The sequence below is a fragment of the Cyprinodon tularosa genome, unplaced genomic scaffold (assembly GCF_016077235.1).
Source record: "Cyprinodon tularosa strain WSP-4 unplaced genomic scaffold, ASM1607723v1 ctg1076, whole genome shotgun sequence".
In the NCBI taxonomy this organism is placed as follows: Eukaryota; Metazoa; Chordata; class Actinopteri; order Cyprinodontiformes; family Cyprinodontidae; genus Cyprinodon; species Cyprinodon tularosa.
The window spans coordinates 40,757-59,989 of record NW_024037867.1 but is presented as its reverse complement, the minus strand read 5'-3'; the positions used below and the strand labels follow the sequence as shown (position 1 = coordinate 59,989).

Here is a 19,233-nt window from a genome sequence, read left to right as displayed (position 1 = left end):
GGACGGATCCAGGAGGACTGAGAAGAGAGCCGGCTTGGAACTGCAAGGCTTCTAGGGAACAAGGAAGACAAGGAGGTGAGCTTGAGCCAAGACACAGAGTTCACTTTAAGACGAGCTAGCTGGTAAGTTACCACTGCGTGGAAATTAACCGACTGGCGTCCGTCCCAGGAAATCCACTCCTCTAAATACTGCTCCCTGATTGCGTCCAATTGGAACCAGCTGGAGGCTCTTCTGGGCTGGAGACTCTGAGGAGGAAAGGTAAGAGAAACCCTAACACAGCTCAGCACACAATCCTGAGGGCCCAACAGTATGTTAGATCCAGTTCCAACCAGGTTATTTAAGGAGGTATTCCCTTTGATCTCCTCCTCCATTTTAGATGTGATTAATCTATCTCTGTTACAGGGATATGTACCTAAAGCTTTTAAGGTTGCTGGAATTAAACCTCTGCTTAAGAAACCGTCTCTTGACCCAGATGACTTGGTCAATTATAGACCTATATCCAATCCTTCTTTCTTCAGATAATGGACTTGTATCTGTGCTCGTCCTGTTGGATCTCAGTGCTGCATTTGATCCAGTTGACCATAATATTCTTTTAGAAAGACTTGAATATTTTGTTGGAATTAAAGGAACAGCACTAGACTGGTTTAAATCTGATCTATCTGATCAAATTCAGTTTGTTCACTTTAATGACAAATCTTCCTCATGCTCAAAGGTTACCTGTAGAGTACCACAGGGATCAGTGCTAGGATCAATTCTCTTTACTTTATATATGCTTCCAATCCGTAGAATTATTAGTCAGCATGGGATTTCCACTGTTATACTGATGATACCCAGCTATATCTGTCTATAATCCAGATTAAGCTAACCCATTACATAGATTACAGGCATGTCTGAAGACATAAAAACCTGGATGACTCTTAACTTTCTCCTTCTGAATGCAGAAAAAACAGAAGTTATAGTCTTTGGACCAGAGTCTTTGAAAAAGAAGCTGATTAGTCAGTCACTTAATTTGGATGGGATTAAACTGATTTCAGATAATAAAGTAAAATATTCACAAACTGTAGTGAAAAGCCTTCAGCTGATCCAAAATACTGCAGCCAGAGTTCTGATGAAAATTAAAAAGAGAGATCATATCTCTCCTATCCTGGCTTCTCTTCATTGGTTTCCTGTTAAATCCAGAATAGAATTTAAAATCCTCCTTCTCACATATAAAGCCTTAAATGGCCAAGCTCCATCTGATATCAGAGATCTGATTGTTCCTTATGTTCCTAACAGAGCACTTCGCTCTCAATCTGCAGGGAGGCAGATCTTTTTGTTGGGATCTGGAGATCTATCACCTTTCTCCAGCAGAGAGCGCTGTGGGTCTCCTGGGCTGGAGCCCTCAGCACACCTGAGGATCATCAGCCCATCATGAGACCTCCTTCATAAGCAGCAGTCAGACCTTCCTTCAACGCCGCAGTGTTGACCAAGTTTGGTTAGCGAACCTGAGCCTCTGTTAATCTTAAGAATCTTAGTTGCCTCTAGAGAGAAACTTGATTCTAACCTGCCTCTGTCTTCTTGCTCACAGAAAGCCCCACTGAAGTCTGAAGCTCGGGATGAGCTTTGCCTGTAAACCTGCCTGCCTGCTCTAGGAAGCCAAACCTGAAGATTTCAGTCTGGACTTCACCAACTGCTCTCAAGGGAGAGCTAGAAACTCAAGTCAAGGTTTGAAACTCACAAGCCAGAAGCTAGACGCTGCTGCTGCTGAGCTCTCTGCTGAACCTACAGTCTCTGGACCCAACCGGTTCCCTCCCTCACAAAAGATCTGTCAGAACCTCTTCAAGGTATATTCCACTGCATGAAAAGTGGGATTTTCGTCAATATACGGCACTGTAGATTGTCGTGGAACTTCAGGTTAGCGGCAGTTTACGGCAATTTGCAGGCTTCGCCGAAAACTCCCGTAAATTGTCAGAAATTGATGTGGAATTTGTTAGGCAGTGTTCCCCCCATGCCTCCCCCCCATGGAATTCTAGGGGAGGCTTTAACATGTAAATGAACATGCTGTGAGCTATACAAATGCAAACCAGGGTTGCAGGGGGGGTTTTACCCCAAGTGACATCTTTCTGGGTAAGAAAATCTCTGATACAAAGAGATCAGGCTCAGTATAGCCTCTTACATTTTAGCTTGAATTGATTTATTTAATTAAAGTATAGAGACCAAAACAGATCTTTAGCTGACAGAGCAATACATTTAGAGCAGTAATTATTTTTAAAGAAATTTGCATTTAAGAGAAAAAATAAAATGTTGTCTGTCAATATGCTCAATTCACAATTACTTAAGTGGAAAAGTTTCAAGAAATGATTCTGAGATGATTCACTTTATAACATGGCGCATTATCCTGTTGGAAGTAGCCATCAGAAGATTGGTACACTGTGGTCATAAGGACATAGGTCAGCATGCTAAATTGGTATTAAGTGGCCCAAAGTGTGGCAATAAATATCCCCCAAATAGATGGTAGAAATAGATCAGGCTCAGTATAGCCTAATTATAGACTCTTACATTTTAGCTTGAATTGATTTATTTAATTGAAGTACGCTAGATTACTGTGTATGCAAATGTTATGTAAAAAAAATACACAAAATAATTTACTTCAAAAATTAGTTTTAATCAGAATCAGTTGGCTGTAATGGTTAATTTTTTTTTTTTTAGATTTCCACTTTTTTTTTTGTTATTGAATATATAAGAAAACAATAACAATCTCAAATAAGTCAATAACAAATATTTCAATACAAGAAGAAATATCACAACTCCTGCTTTTGAAAAATAAAATTAAATGCACAGGCTGGAACAAAGTATAAAATAAAATAAATAAAAATAAATAAAATAATAATAGTATTTAAAGTAAATTAATCAGTGGGGACTACCAACTGAAATTCTTCAATTAACTCAAACAATTTAATTGCATTTAAATTCTGCATCTTTCTCAGACATCTTTTGAAAAGGGAAAGTTCATTTTTGAGAGCAGAGATTGAGAGGGAGCATTTTGCATAGCGACATTTATGGATATAATACTTTGTTACAATTATTAGAATATTGATTAAAAATTCCAATTTTTTTTTCTTTAATGGATAAACCGAATTGAATGTTTTGCCAGGAAATAAAATCTAAATTTATTGTTTTAGAAGACAGAAAGGTTCGAAGGTGATCCCATAAGTTTAATACTTCTTTACATTCATAAAAAAGATGTTTAGTTGTTTCCAATTGAGTTGTACAAAAGCCACAATTCTCAACATTAAACTTAAATCTCTCTCTTAAAAACTCATTTGAAGGATATATGTTATTTATTATTTTAAATTGTAATTCTTTATATTTAGGAGGAATTGGGAATTTCAAATAATTTGTCCTAATTTTGACTATCATAGATTGCTTAAAATTTTGTAAGAGAGCTGTGCTTTTTGTTCTTCCTGGGTACATATTATTTATAGAATATTGATTCAAAAACTTGTTGGTGCATTTATTATCTCTAATGTCCACCTGCTCAAATTCAATCTTATGGAGACAAACAATTGCAATTGCAAACAATTTATAGGTGCATTACCGCCACCTTCCAGAATGGAGCGACGCAAGCTCTTCTCGCGAGTCCTTCCGTATAACAATGACGTCGTATGTGATTGGAGGAGCCTGATGAGCCTTCGGCCCCATCGTCCAATCACGTGTGAGCTTTTGTGCACTACGACTACTTGCGAGACCAGCATATTAGCAGACATGTTTGTGTTACTATACTCAGAAGAACTTCATCTCCAGTTACCGTGTTTGTATTTTGTTGTTACGTGAACAATGGCTGCACGACGTCTCGCGTTCAACTCGCCTCCAACTGCTCTTAGTCCACAACTTTCGGCCAGCCTGCAGACTGACGAGAAGAAACTGCTGATTGCTATCAGCGGACTGTCTCGTCAGCTTACCCATACTGCCGACATGAATGAGCGCCTCACTCAGCTGGAGAATTCGATGCACTCCAGGTTGCAGTCCATAGAGGACAAGATGGCGGCTCTGCAGTCGAGCAACTTTGCGGGATATACGAACTCGAGGAAGAGAAGACGGGTGCACAACGCCACGCTAGCGGTAAATATATGTTCGATTACTGGTAGCTATGCTAAAAGCAGCCTAGCTTAGCTAGGCAAGCTAAAGACAACCTAGCCTAGCTAGGTAAGCTAAAAGCAGCCTAGCCTAAAGCTTTATTAAAGTGTATTTTTTGTGATTCACAGGAAGCAGTATGCCGTCTTAACAACTCGCAGACTAATTGCAGGCGCTATGAACCGGAGCAGGGGTAAGGTTTAAAGAATATGCTTTCATTCTGCGGTAAAAGGACATGGATACGGATAAATACCGACCATAGCTGTACTTTTTTTTTTTTCACAGACTACAGTCGCCTCACAATGAGGCGGTGACCTCCTATTTGCCATCTCGGCAAGTCCAGATTTGCACAATGTTGATAAAGACGACATTGTGTGTAAGTGACTTGTTTTATTGTTTTCTCCTTCCTTGTTACTGTGACTTGCGTTTGATTTTTTTTTTTTTATTCATACCACTCTCATTTAATTGTTTGCCAGCTGCCTGTAAGACGTATTATGAGACGGTACGCAGGAGCTTCAGATACACGCTGCTAGCCAACACGCTGCGTACGGAGGCTGCCAGGCAATCTGCTCGGAGTCGGGCCAGAAGAAAGAGGGTAAGACTTTATTTGGTGACTATTTTTCAGGTGCATTGATAGATGTGTTGTGTCCATATGCAGTGCGCTGATTCATTGTTTTTTTTTTCAGCTGCTGAAGGCGAGGCAGAGTGTGCTGGCAGATGAGGAAGTGGAACTCTGGAAGTCCGCCACCGTCGACCTCATGTCCGACGAAGAAGATGGCGTCGTCGGCGGTGTCTCTGGATGGATTGTACGGTCGCCGCCATTTCGTAGGCCGGATCTCACTGAACTCTGTGTTAAGCTGCAGTCCCGGTTAGAAGCGATGCCGAAGTACAGGGCCACGCACAGTAGGCGTCTGCACATCGGACCTGCCTCGGAGGGAATGCTGCCTGTTACCTCCAACCCCGAGGAAGCAAACGGACCGTTCACGGAGTTGTAATTTTTAGATACGCATGTGTTTGGATACGCGTTGTATATAGTTGTGTTTGTTTTAATAAAGCTCTTTCTTTGCATAAACAGCTTCCTGGCAAATCTTCATTTCCTGTATAAATTCATTCATGTCCTTGATGGTAGCATAATAATTGTGTAGTAGTGTAGGATAACATAAATACACAGCATATGAATGAATAAATATATGAATGAATAAATATATGAATGAATAAATATATATATATATATATATGAATAAATATATATATGTAAATATATATATATGCCAACCAATCACGAGCGACTTTACTTGTTTAAAAAGAAGAGGTTCCGTCCAATACTCAGTAAGAAAATTAAAGCCTGGCGTGGCCACGTGTGGTTTTGCTGCCAATCACGAGCGATTTCATTTGTTTGAGAATAGTGGTTTCAGCCAATACTGAGAAGGTTATTCAAGCCAGACCTGGCCAGCCGCGCGGGTTTGCTGCATTCATATGCTAATTAGGGCCATTAGTACAGCTGATCGCTCTCCACATACGTCATGGTACGTTTCCGACAATTTGTGGCACGACAAACGCGGACAAGCGCGGGTTGCAAATTGTCGGAAACTGACGAAAATCAGGCAGATCTGCGGGAGTTTACGGGCGTTTACGGGGACGAAAATCTCACTTTTCATGCAGTGATTCAGAATTAACTCACTCGACAAACCATCTGACTGCCTGGCTAATCAAACTATCCATCTCTGCAGACATCAGTGATTCCATCCCCGGACCTGTGCCAGAACCAGTTCTTTTTTTCTCTGTGAAACCTTTCAATAAACTCTGTTAAACTTGTACTCTGCTTCCAGTGGTGTTCTGCATGTGGGTTAAGTCTCTTAAGCCAATCATGACACTTTTAGTTATCAGGCTCCTCTCCTGTGGAACCAACTACCAGTTTTAGTCCGTGAGGCAGACACCCTGTCTACTGTTAAAGGTAGGTGTAAAACTAACTATAGTTAAAAGGGCTCAGGTTATCCTGAGCTATCTCTGGGGGGAGTGGCAGTCTATTTGCTAGGACACAGGGCTTGGAATCCTGATGCTGTGGGTCATGGATATCCCCATCTATATAACAAAATGCATGCATCTAAGAAAAAAAATTTTTTTTTTTTCAAAGTTATAAAATAAAATGTTGGATTTTTAAAAATGACTTAACGCTGATATTAATGATAAATATGATCTGTTGTGCAGAAATTCAACATTTGCCGGTCTGTGTTTGTTTTGTTGAAATGAGAAAAATAATGGCTTTTAATTCAGCAATTTAATCAACACTTTATATTATGAATGTAGTATAGATATACAGATGGTAGTTGTGTGCAGGCATCCAGGTATTTGGTACATCACCCAAAAAAAAAAAAAAAAAATATATATATATATATATATTTCTTACCAGTCACAACCACAGCACACAGTAATGTGAGGTTAGCCTGTAAGAAACAAGAAAAATAATAGTGCAGGTTTCACCATCAACCCAGAAAAAATTTATTATTTACAGGTCCATGTATGTATTTTGTTACAGTCCTAAAATGATTCACAAAAACTATTTTCTTACCAGCCACAGAAGAGGTCGGCAGGGTTTTTTCAATCTAAAAAAAATGTTTATTAGTTAAACTACAAACACTGTATAAACATTGTAAGCAGTTTTTCTTAAATATTTATGTTATCATGATTAGTGCTGAATCAATTAATCAGACTAATCTTGATCATTCAATTATTGAAATAATTGTCAATTTAGTAATTGATTAATTGTTAACTGGAGAATAGAGACTCTAAAATATGGCTTTAGCTGACATAGAACCCCACTTTGAGCAATATTATACCACGACTGTAAAAACAAAAAGAACAAACACCTTTTTAGAATTTAAAATCCTCCTTCTCACATATAAAGCCTTAAATGGCCAAGCTCCATCTGATATCAGAGATCTGATTGTTCCTTATGTTCCTAACAGAGCACTTCGCTCTCAATCTGCAGGTTTACTAGTGGTTCCTAGAATTTCTAAAGTAGAATGGGAGGCAGATCTTTTAGTTATCAGGCTCCTCTCCTGTGGAACCAACTACCAGTTTTAGTCTGTGAGGCAGACACCCTGTCTACTTTTAAGGCTAGGCTTAAAACTTTCCTTTTTGATAAAGCTTCTAGTTAGAGTGGCTCAGGTTATCCTGATCTATCTCTATAGTTCTGCTGCTATAGGCTTAGACTGCTGGAGGACATAGGGACCCCTTTTTCATCATTCTGCTTCATTCTATCTCTATTCTCCCACTCTGCAGAATCTGTTAGTTCAATCTCTAACGTTCTGCTCTCTCTGCTTTTTCTCATAGTAGCTTCATCTGGTCTGTTCCTGTTTGGCTGTGACTCCATCCTGGAGAGAAATATCAGCTGTGCTGCTGCCATCAACACCTTTGTTTCTAGATGTTGGAGCTTGGCCTGTTTTCCAGTGTAGTCCTGTTTCTCTGACTGTGACTAACTGGATGTGCTCTCTTCATCCTCTGACATGGGAGCTGGCTCGGAGCTCGTCTGCCTGGCTGTGTGTTTCCTGGACGGGGCCGCCTGTGGAGCTGGTTGACAGTTGCCTTTTGTATCTATGCTTCTTTTTCTATGTCTGCTTCTGTCTCCTTGAACCCCAGTCGGCCTCAGCAGATGGCCGCTCACACTGAGCCTGGTTCTGCTGGAGGTTTCTTCCTGTTCAAAGGGAGTTTTTCCTCTCCACTGTCGCTACAAGCATGCTTAGTGTGAGGGATTGCTGAAGAGTCAATGCGTCGATGCAATCAGCTGGTTTTCTTTAGAGAGAAAACTTTGAATCAATTTGACTGGATGATCTGGTTGAACTGGAAAGTGCCTTGAGATGACATGTGTTGTGAATTGGCACTATATAAATTAACTGAATTGAATTGAATATTAGATTGTGCAAAACCCATCTTGAATAATCTTTGACCTGTATAGTGCACTCTGTGGAGGATTTTGTATTGTATTATTTGTAAATTGGGGTTTTTAGTCATGTTAAAAGTTCTTAGACATATCTGAGCCCAGATGTTTTGTTCAAAGCTGACTGATAATCCTCCTCCCATTTAGTAATAGGAAGAGATATTGTATCATCCAGTTTAGTCAGTGTCCTGTATAATTTAGACAGTAGTTTTTTTTTGGGGGGGGGGGTAACTCTAGGAACTCTGATATATTAGTTAGAATTTGAAAACCTCCTTCAATATGCTTAAATTTGTTTCTAGTTATAGATTTAATTTGTTCATATTCTAAGAATTTATTTTTGTTAATGCGATATTGCAAATGTAATCTAGCAAATGTGATAAACTCTGTTCCTTCAAATAAATGATCCAGATAGTTAATACTTTTATTCTTCCAGTACAAAAAGTTTATCATATTATTGTTTTGTAGAATGTCAGGTTTATTGCAGATGGGTGTACGACTGCATGGGATGAGTGATGATGTTGTCATTTTAAGAAATTCCCAACAAGCTGTCAGGGGAAAAAAAAATTGAGCAATCAAACATTAAATCAGCATATTTACAAACTATTTACATTAGGAACAGAAAGAACCTTGTTTGGAGGAGGTTTGTTAAAAAAAAAGAGAAAATCTGTTTCCTCCCCTGCAAAAAGTGCCACCTATTTAAAATTTTTAAAAACAACTCTTTGGGCTCCAATGGTTCCAAATTAAGTGTGACATTGCTGCTTTCCTACAGTAATACATACATCAAACTGAGGAGATGGAACCTGATCATTTTTTAATAGTCTCACTAAACAGGACTCTTCATCCAGTAGCCCTGAATTTGCTTCTTCTGGCTCCTCTGGGTGGTTGAACTCAGCAGCCTACCCCTCCTTTACCCTTCCTGCTTATTACTGGTGGTCTCTTGGGGAGCAATGTAGGGTTCAAGGAAGAACAGGACCACTAGGTACTGCTGCACCACTCCTCATTCTCTCTCTCTCTTCTTTAGCTCCCTAGCATACGTGTGCCTCAAAGTTTTACACCTCTTCCTGCACACATCCTCTGAACAAAATTATTTATTATTTTGTGAGCAATTAAAATGTATTTGAATTAAGTCTGTATTTCAAAATGCAATATGCACTTTATTTTATTTAACAGTACAGCTTTATTTGTTCCTATGTTTGAGAAATGAGTTAAGTTTACAGAGTACTTAGATTTTCTGTGTAATGTTCTGTAGTTTTGAGCTGCAACAGTGTTAATTGAAGCATAACACTTAATTTTTACCATGTTTAAATAATTATTGGCCAGAATTTAAAATGTTATTATTTAAATTGCTTGAAAAATACTTTAAAAAATATTTTGGACAAGCATGTTTTTTTTTTACATAACTTTAAAAAATTGCATTGCATAAATAAAATAAAATAATCAAAAATGCCCAAATAGGCTTTTAGACTTTCAGCAGTAAAAAGATCAAATATGCGATTAATCTGCGATTGATCTCAAGTTAATCTTTTAACGTTCCCAGGACTTTCGGCTGAGACCTCTTTGGAATGATAACACGTAGAGCAGAGGCCACGGATTAGCAGAACGCGGTCCGGATCCGGACCAATCTGCTGGCTAATCCGGACAAAACCTGATTTAAACCATTTATAAATTACCACATGTTGTACGATGACAGTGTCTAATTTCATTTCACTGTTTGTATGGTAAAGCCCTCCGGGACCAGGCTACACGTGATGCATATTAGCCAATGAGCTGAGTTAGTCTAAAGTAACAGATTATAATTAAAAATGTCTCCAGACCTTTACTGGTTGATGATTTTCTTTATTCGGACCCCGATGATTTATAATTGGTTATCCCTGGTTTTTAACATCTTGTTTGGGATTATAAAATAGCAAAATGCGGTGGTGTTTTTCCCTAAAAATGAGAGTTATTGTGCAGTATTTGTGCCTTTGTGGATTTTATACATTTGGAGCCATCAATTTGTCGGATTATCTTTTTTTTCTGGCTGTTTTGAGCAAAAAGACACCAAACTCGGAGGGAAATATAGGAATTTTCCCCTTGGAACAAGTAAAGGGTAAAACACGAACTTTTTGAGTTTTGTGTATCTCTAACATTTCTCTCGATAAAACGGCTGCTTCATATAGCATGCTTGGTATCATTGGAAAGAGGAGAACATGAGCTTCCTGTAGATTTGTGGACATTGTGGACTATGTTGACATTGAAATACTCTTAATGACGTGCTGAAAGTTTAAAAACCTACCTTGGGTTGCTGGAAGGTTATAGGGCTTTATATATATATATATATATATGTGTGTGTATAGTTGGTATGTACAGGTGGCGTTTACATATTAAAAGGCTCAGATATGCAATTAGAAGGTGTTCTAAGACACACCTATCAGCCAATCACGTGCTTGCCAACTGATACTGTTGGTTGACTTTATCTGATGAATGAGTAGTCACATTGTAATACCACTGGGGTGGACCCCCTGCTAGCTGCTGTAGATAGCATAGTTGTAATAACTAGGTTCTGTGTAATAGTACAAATGTAGATCTGTGAGTCACATGCACAGTGTAATGAGTGGGATCCTCTGTCAACAGGCATTGCTGAGGGAAGGTGTTACACCAACCTAGGCAGAAATATTCAAATTAACAAATTATCTTTTTATTGCATAGCTGTCTTTCCAGGTGATCTAAAGAAATTTCGATGACTCTTTCTCATTCAGGTCCTTTGTAAAGTACCAAATGGTCACATTTTCTTCAATTCCTTTTTGATTTCCACAAATTCTCATTCAAAAGATGTTATTTAGTAGCTTGAACTCCACTCTTTTGGGACTGGGTTGATTAGCAGAAAAGGACCATGGGGGGATGGTTTCCTGGTTTTGCCATGGCCTGCCACAAATACTTAGTGCTTAAAATTTTGATGTCTGATGTAGCAGTTGCAGCATTTGTGTTTCAGATGCTACATCTACTCCTTGGTGTTCCCTGCCTTTCCCTTATGCTGGTGCTTGAAATACCTACATAACTGTGGTGCCATCAGCGGCGTAATATTGCAAAATCATAAAAATCCAAAGTGAGCTAGAAAATTACGAGGAAATATTGCCTTCCTTTACAGCAGAGGCTCTGAATGAACCCATAAAATTATGAGCAGTTTTTATGATGGCCCATTGAAGTAGATGCTTGTATATTGATGGTTCACAGGCTGTATCCCTCTTCCCACATGCAGGGGAAGAGCTGAGAAAGCGCCGCTGTGTAACTATTTTTCATGCATTTAATATATTAATTATCTGGAAAACGTTCCCTAGGCAGTGCTTGAGAAAGCAGAGAGTGACAGCTATTCAATAAAGCGTATGATGTAGCCCAACAGGCCAAAGTGTTTTAGGGGGTAAAGGTCACTTTAGGGTTAATGTTGCTTTTTATTTATATATGTAGGGCTTGTAGTAAGGGAAAAAGAGAGTGTAGGGCATTTGTGTGAGGAGAATGTAGATGACAGCAGGAGGGTTTTTATTTTTTTTTTTTTTACTTTTTATTTAGTATTTTTCAAGTTTACATTAAAGCAAACAAACAAAAAAAGAATATGAACAGAGAAGGACAATAAAAATACAGCAAAGGTATAACAGAGTCCAAGTTTAGTGAATGTGGGGGTCACACATGTCTTAAAAAGATTTATCTGTCGTTCCAGTCTTATTGAGGAGAAGTCCTTTCCGATTTGTGTAATCAAACCATTTCCTTCACTGTTCTTTCAGGTATTTGTACTTGATCCTTAGTTGGTAGGTCATTTCCTCCATTGTGAAGATTTCTTCTACTATTAAAATCCATCGCGTCAGGTGTGGAGGGTCACTTTTAAACAATTTTCTGGTAATCGGTTTTTTAGCTGCCGCTATCAAGATTTTGAGAAGATAGATGTCTTTCCGGTGTATTCCTTCACTCTCCAGCCAGCCCAGGTACATCACTGGTGGGTCCTTGGGTATCTTGTATCTTATTATTTCTTCTGTAGCCTTTACAACTTGATCCCAGAAGGTTTGCATTTTTGTACATTGCCAAAATATATGAGAGTGACTGGCATTCATCTGTCCACATTGCCTCCAACATTGTTGTTGAGTATGGAATAATTTATTTTGTTATTGAGGTGTTATAAAGTAGCGTATTAAATTTTTCCATCCAAATTCTCTCCAGCCTCTAGAGCTTGTGGAGGACTGTTGTGTTTTGCACATTGAAAGCCAGTCACTCTTTGACAGTTTCACTTTCAACTCTCCTTCCCATTTGGACTTTATATATTACCAAGTACCAAGCCGAGGTCAAAGGATCTGACTCGCCCAGCTCCTGTCAAAATCTCTAATTTTTCTTCCTCTGAAGGAGCGGAAGGCGAACCCAGGCAAATTGAACACCAGGCTATCCCCTGAAGAGAGGCAACGAAGATTCAAAGCAAAACTGTGCCTGTACTGTGGTGAGACTGGACATTTTATTTCTTCCTGCATGGCTAAATCAAAAGCCTCGGCCCGTCAGAGGATGTGAGGAGTCTGACGGGCCATCTAAGATCTGAAAAAACTCCTCATTTGTTCTTGCCAGCTACTCTGTTTTTTGCTAACCAGAATCTCACCTTGTCAGCATTCATCGACTCTGGTTGTGAAAGAAACCTGATTGATTCTGAACTGGTCCAGCAGTTAAGGATTGAGACTGTTCCATTAATTAAACCCCGCCGAGTTTCTGCCATCGATGGAAAGAAGCTACATCAAGTTACTCATCAGACACAACCTTTGGAACTGTTGATCTCTGGAAACCATCGGGAGATGCTAACATTTTTTGTTTTTCCTTCAGCTTGTTCTCCCCTGGTGCTATCATTTGAGTGGTTGGAACATCATAACCCCCCCATCAACTGGGCTCAACGCCACATTGAATCCTGGTCAACCTCCTGTCACGAATCCTGTCTTCGTTCTGCGGCTCCAACTATTCAGTCCCCTAGAGGTAGGGGGGAGATGGACTCTCCTGACCTTACTACTGTTCCCCCTGAGTATCATGATCTGGCTCCAGTTTTCAGTAAGGTCAGTGCTACGTCTCTTCCACCTCACACACCATATGACTGCGCCATTGATCTACTACCAGGAGCCCCCCTTCCCAGCAGTAGACTATATAACATTTCCAAACCAGAACGAGAGACTATGGAAAAATACATTAACGAATCCCTGGCTGCTGGAATAATTCGTCCATCCTCATCCCCTCTCCCCTACCATAACTGGCTTCTGCTTTTGAACCTGTACAAGGTGCTACAGTGTTTACCAAACTCGATCTAAGAAACGCCTACCACCTCCTCAGAATAAGAGAAGGGGATGAATGGAAAACGGCTTTTAAGACCCCCTTAGGGCAATTCGAGTATCTGGTCATGCCTTTTGGCCTCATTAAGGCTCCTGCCTGTTTCCAAGCTCTTGTTAATGACGTCCTCAGAGACTTTTTGAACATTTTTGTTTTTGTTTACATCGATGATATTTTGATTTACCCCAAGAACCTCTCTGACCACAAAAAACATGTTCGTTTAGTCCTTCAGAGACTTCTGGAGAATAAACTTTTTGTGAAAGCCGAAAAATGTGAATTTCATAAAAAATCTGTCACTTTCCTAGGGTTTGTGCTCGAGGGTGGACAGGTGAAGCCATCAGAAGACAAGATAAAGGCAGTTCTGGAGTGGCCTACACCTGAAAACCGCAAGCAAGTTCAAAGATTTCTTGGTTTTGCAAACTTTTACAGGAGATTCATTAGAAATTACAGCCAGACAGCTCTACCTCTCACAGCTCTTACTTCTGTTAAGAGAACTTTTCAATGGACTCCTGAAGCTGAAGAGGCCTTTAATAAATTAAAGAAACTCTTTTCCAGTGCCCCCATTTTGGTCCAGCCAGATCCAACGAAGCAGTTCATCCTTGAGGTTGATGCATCTGATTCCGGTGTTGGAGCTGTGTTGTCTCAGCAGTCAGATTCAGATCAGAAAACTCATCCTTGTGCTTTCTATTCACGCAGACTCTCTCCAGCTGAGCAAAATTATGACATTGGAGACCGAGAACTTCTGGCCATTAAGCTCGCCCTGGAGGAATGGAGACACTGGCTCGAGGGGGCTGAGCATTCAGTACTGGTTTGGAAAGACCACAAGAACCTGGCTTATATTCAGTCTGCAAAAAGATTCAACCCACGGCATTCTAGGTGGTCTTTATTTTTTCACGATTCAATCTCATAATTTCATACAGACCTGGTTCCAAGAACGTCAAGCCCGACTCTCTCTCGTTTGTATTCGTCCGATCAACCTGAGACACTTGAACCTGTTCTTCCCGCCTCATGTACTGTAGGAGCCGTTTCCTGGGAGATCACTGATTTGATCAACTCTGCCCTGGCCTCAGAACCTGACCCAGGTAATGGTCCTCCAAATAAAATGTATGTCCCATCTTCCGTCAGATCCCGCCTCATCCAGTGGATGCACGCAGCGAAATGTTTGGCCCATCCTGGAGTGAGCAGAACCATCGCCCTCATAAGCAGGCGATTTTTGTGGCCGTCCTTACACAAAGACGTTAAGGAGTACGTGCTGGCTTGTCCCATCTGCGCCCGAAATAAGACCTCTCACCAACCACCTTCTGGCCTGTTACATCCTCTACCGGTTCCAACCCGTCCCTGGTCACATATTGCTGTTGATTTTGTCACCGGTCTTCCGATTTCTCGAGGTATGACTACGATTCTAACCATAGTTGATCTATTCTCCAAGAGCTGTCATTTGATTCCCCTCAGAAAGCTCCCTACTGCATTCCAGACGGCTCAGCTTCTGGTGAAGCACGTTTTTCGCCTCCATGGTATCCCTCAGGAAATCCTCTCAGATCGTGGTCCCCAGTTCATCTCACAGGTCTGGAAAGCTTTCTGTTCGGCTCTGAACTGTAAATCCTCTCTAACTTCTGGTTACCATCCTCAATCAAACGGGCAGACGGAGAGGATGAACCAGCAACTCGAGTTCACTCTCCGCTGCCTGACCTCTAACAATCCTTCCGACTGGAGTCAGTTCTTAACCTGGATTGAATATGCGCACAACTCCCTCAGATCTACCTCCACTGGTTTGTCCCCCTTCCAAGTGTCTTTAGGGTATCAGCCTCCACTCTTTCCCGCAGACGAGAGAGAGATAACAGTAAGATCTGTCCATCATCACATCTGTCGTTCCCAATGCATCTGGAAGGAGACCATTACCACCCTCACCCGTTCCTCAGTCTCGACCAAGAGGTTTGCTGACTCAAAGAGACGTCCGGCTCCAAACTACACCCCTGGCCAAGAGGTTTGGCTGTCAACCCGGGACATACCTCTGAAAGGTATGTCCAGAAAACTTTCCCCGAGGTTCATCGGTCCTTACAGGGTGGATCGGATCATCAATCCCTCTGCTGTCCGCCTGCACCTGCCACCTTCTCTACGCATCCACCCCACATTCTGTGTCTCCCAGTTAAAACCTGTCATTTCCAGTTCTTTGTACCCACGATCCGACTCCCTTCCACCCGCCCTGGACATCGACGGTCATCCGGCCTACACAGTTTGCCGGATCGTGGACTCCCATCGGCGAGGTCGCGGATGGCAGTACCACGTCGACTGGGAGGGCTACGGTCCGGAGGACCGCTCCTGGGTTCCTGGCTCATACATCCTCGATCCGTCCCTGATCGGGGAGTATGAGAGTTCCCTCCCGTCCACTTCCTCGGGACCGCCAAGAGGTGGTCGTTGAGAGGGGGATACAGTTTGGATCTGGAGATTCTCCACCTTTTCCAGCAGAGTGCGCTGTGGATCCTCCTGGGCTGGAGCCCTCCAGCACAGCTGACATTCATCAGCTCATCAGGAGACCTGCCTTTATAAGCAGTTGCCAGACCTTCCTTCTACGCCGTAGTGTTAGCCAAGTTTGGAAACCAGTCTCTCGAGAGAAGCTCTGGACGAGCTTAACCTGTAACCTGCCTGCCTGTCCTAGAGAGCCAAACCTGAAGTTCTCACTCTGGAATCCACCAGCTGCTCTTAGGAAAGAGCTAATCACTCCAACCAAGGTCTTTCACTGGAAGTTAGAAGCTAGTCGCTGCTGCTGCTTAAGCACTCTGCTGAACCAACAGTCTCTGGACCCAACCGGTTCCCTCTCTCAGAACTAAGCCTGGACCTCTTCAAGGTATCCACTGAAACATCTGAAAACTCATTTAACTCATCTGCAAACCAAGCTAACCTACTATCCGTCTCTGCAGACGCCTGAGAATCCTGCCCGGACCAGAACCTGAATCTAGTTCATGTCATTGTGTGAAACCTTTAATAAACTCTGTTAAATCTTTTACCAAGTCTCCAGTGGTGTTCTGCATGTGGGTTTTATCTCTAAACCGATCATGACAGTCTATCAAGTCAGGTAACAGATGTTCAAGTCTTTTGGATAGAATCGAGGTAAATCATTTATAGTCCACTTTTAGCACAGAGACTGGGCGGTAAGATTGACCAAGTGTCTTGTTTTTACCTTCTTTTCCAATAATAGAGATTACTGCCTCTTTCAAAGACGTAGGGGTGATGCCTATTGCAGCGTAAAGTTGAATGAATTTAGCATAACTGTGGAAAGGTCTTCCTTGAAGATTCTATACCACTCGTTGGGAAAGCCGTCTGCCCCTGGGCTCTTGTTTGGTTTTAATTTGCCAATTGCGTTATTTAGTTCCTTTTTGTATGGGTGCGGTTAATTCCTCATTTTGTATTTTCCCCAGCGACGGAAGGTCTAGTGAATGTAGGAATTCTTCTACGTTTACTAATCCGTTTGGGTCTGGATGAGTATATAAAGACTCATAATATTCTTTGAAGACAATGTGGATTTCATCTAAATTGTTTGTTACCTTATTCTTTTTTGGGTCCAATATACCATGTATTGATTGTTTAATTTGTTGAGATCTAAGGCGTTTTGCCAAACTTTTTGTTGCATTAGAGCCAGATTCATAGTAGTTTTGTTTTATTGATCTCAATTTCTTTTCTTGTTCATCTTTCAGGATATTCTCTATTTGTTTTTTGACCTTTTATTTGATTTAATGTTTTATTCTCTCTTTTCTTTGAATGTTGCTTTTCTAGGTTTCTTAAAGTTTCGACTAATTTGTCATATTCAGCCCTCTTTTTTTTCTTTAAGTAAGCTGTTCTTGAAATTAATTTCCCTCTCATTATTGTCCCACAGTATGGTGGGGTCTACTTGGCTGTTTTGGTTATCCGTTATGGAATCTTTTATTTATTTTTTTATCTCTTTTACGACAGTTTCATTGTTTAAGATGCCAATGTTAAGTCTCCATAAAGTATTTTTTGGTGTGTTGTCTAGATTAATGGATAGATATATAATTTTGTGGTCTGATAGGTCTGCTGCTCCTATGGAGCATTCCTTCACCATGTGTTTGTCTGCTTTATTCATTAGGAAGAAGTCTATTCTAGAGTGGAATTGGTGTGTAGCTGAATAATGTGTGTAGTCTTTCTCTGATCTATGTAGGTCTCTCCAGACATCATAGGTTCCAATCTCTTTCATGAAGATATTTAAATCTTTTGATTTAGTGGATTGACGCCTGGTGCTTGTAGTATCTAGAGAGTTATTTAATGCTGCATCCAGTCCCTTGCGCAGATTAAGGTTCCTTTACTTTCTGAGGCTATTTTATCAAATATATTTTGGAGGAATCCTCTTTCACTTTCTGGTGGCACATATTTATCATGGTAATCAATTTATTTTCTAATCGGCCTTTAACTAGGATGTATCTACCTTCTTTGTCTCTTTCTTCATGTTTCAACTGAAAGTCAACTGAGTTTGAGATTAATATAGCCACTCCCCTTTTACGGCTGTTTTTACAAGGGCTAAAGAATGAATAAAAAAAAAACGAACTTTTTTAATTTGTTATGTTCTTGTTGCGTCATGTGTGTCTCCTGTAAGAATATCACCTGTATTTTATCTTTTTTTATTTTGGTCATTACCCTGCTCCTCTTGACTGGATTGCGCATGCCCTTTACATTTAAGTAAGCAAATCTCAAACTTAGGACCCCATGACTCCTGAACTGAGTTATAAAGGCGATGTGGACCCCATTCAAACCCTTCAAAAGTGAACTTAAGAACAATACAAACAAAAATATGAACAATAGCGGAACTAACCTCCAAGAAATGAGGGGGTTCTTATACCTCCTCACTAATGACCCCACTGGTAAGTCGGGGGGAAAAACCTCAGAACTAGAGAGGGTCCACCCATAAGAGTGGCTACGTTGTTAAAATAAACAACTCTGCCATCTTTTATAGTCCAGCGGTAAGTATTCAATAGCTAAAACCAATTCCCTCAAACAGTTTTACAGAATTACACTCAGGCCTTCTTTAAAGAGCCATTTCAAGTTAACTAACTAGGAAATCCAGACACCCCACATTAGATGTTCTTGCTGTGCCCTCTGTGGTACTCTTGTAATTTTTCCTTTGCTCTCTGTGCAGTGGATGTCGCCGATCCCTGGCTGTCAACTTGCTGCCATCCCTGCAGTTCTCGAAGGCGTGATCCCAGGTCTCTGTCCTCCGCTGCGGGCTCTGGTTCCTGCACGTGAAATCCTTGAGTTTTCATATCCCGCAGCACCTCCTCTGCGCTGTCGTAGGTCCGTGCTCCGTTGCTCCAATGAACTCTCATCTTAGTGAGCAGTGTCTGAAAGCGGATATTTTTTTCTTTCAGTGCTTTCTTTATCCCAGCGTACTCTTTTCTCTTTTTTACTATCTCTGTCGGGTAGTCGTGATCAAAGTAGAGGGACCTGTTACTCATTTGAATCTTTCCTTTTTTCCATGCTTCCCTCAGCACCGTCCCTTATTTGGTGAATTCTTGAAAGTTTACTATGATGGCTCTTGGCGGTGCGTCAGGTCTGGGTTTGGGAGCAGCGATCTATGGGCTCGCTGTATTTTCAGGTCCAGGTCCGGGGGTAAAGGCAGCTCTCTCCAGAGGAGTTTTTCAATTTATTGAGGAAGCAAGTTCCCTTCTTCTCCCTCCGTTAAACCAAGAATGCACATATTATTTCTTCTGTAGCTGTAGCTCTGTTTGTTGGTCTAAGCTGTTACAGAGCGCCTCAGTCACCTCAGCCAACCACCGCTCTACCTGCTCCACTCGATTCTCCATCTCGCTCGTTCGTTGAGTCAAGTTCTGTACCTCCGTTTTTAGGTTGTGAAG

General features: G+C 41.0%; 1 long non-coding RNA gene across 1 annotated transcript; it reads left to right on the top strand.

Moving 5' to 3' along the window:
- The first annotated feature begins 26 nt into the window (after positions 1-26).
- On the top strand, positions 27-7,505 carry LOC119786965. Its single transcript, XR_005281261.1, has 3 exons — positions 27-75; positions 169-258; positions 7,450-7,505. It is a non-coding gene; the product is annotated as an uncharacterized LOC119786965 (long non-coding RNA).
- Positions 7,506-19,233: the final 11,728 nt, after the last annotated feature.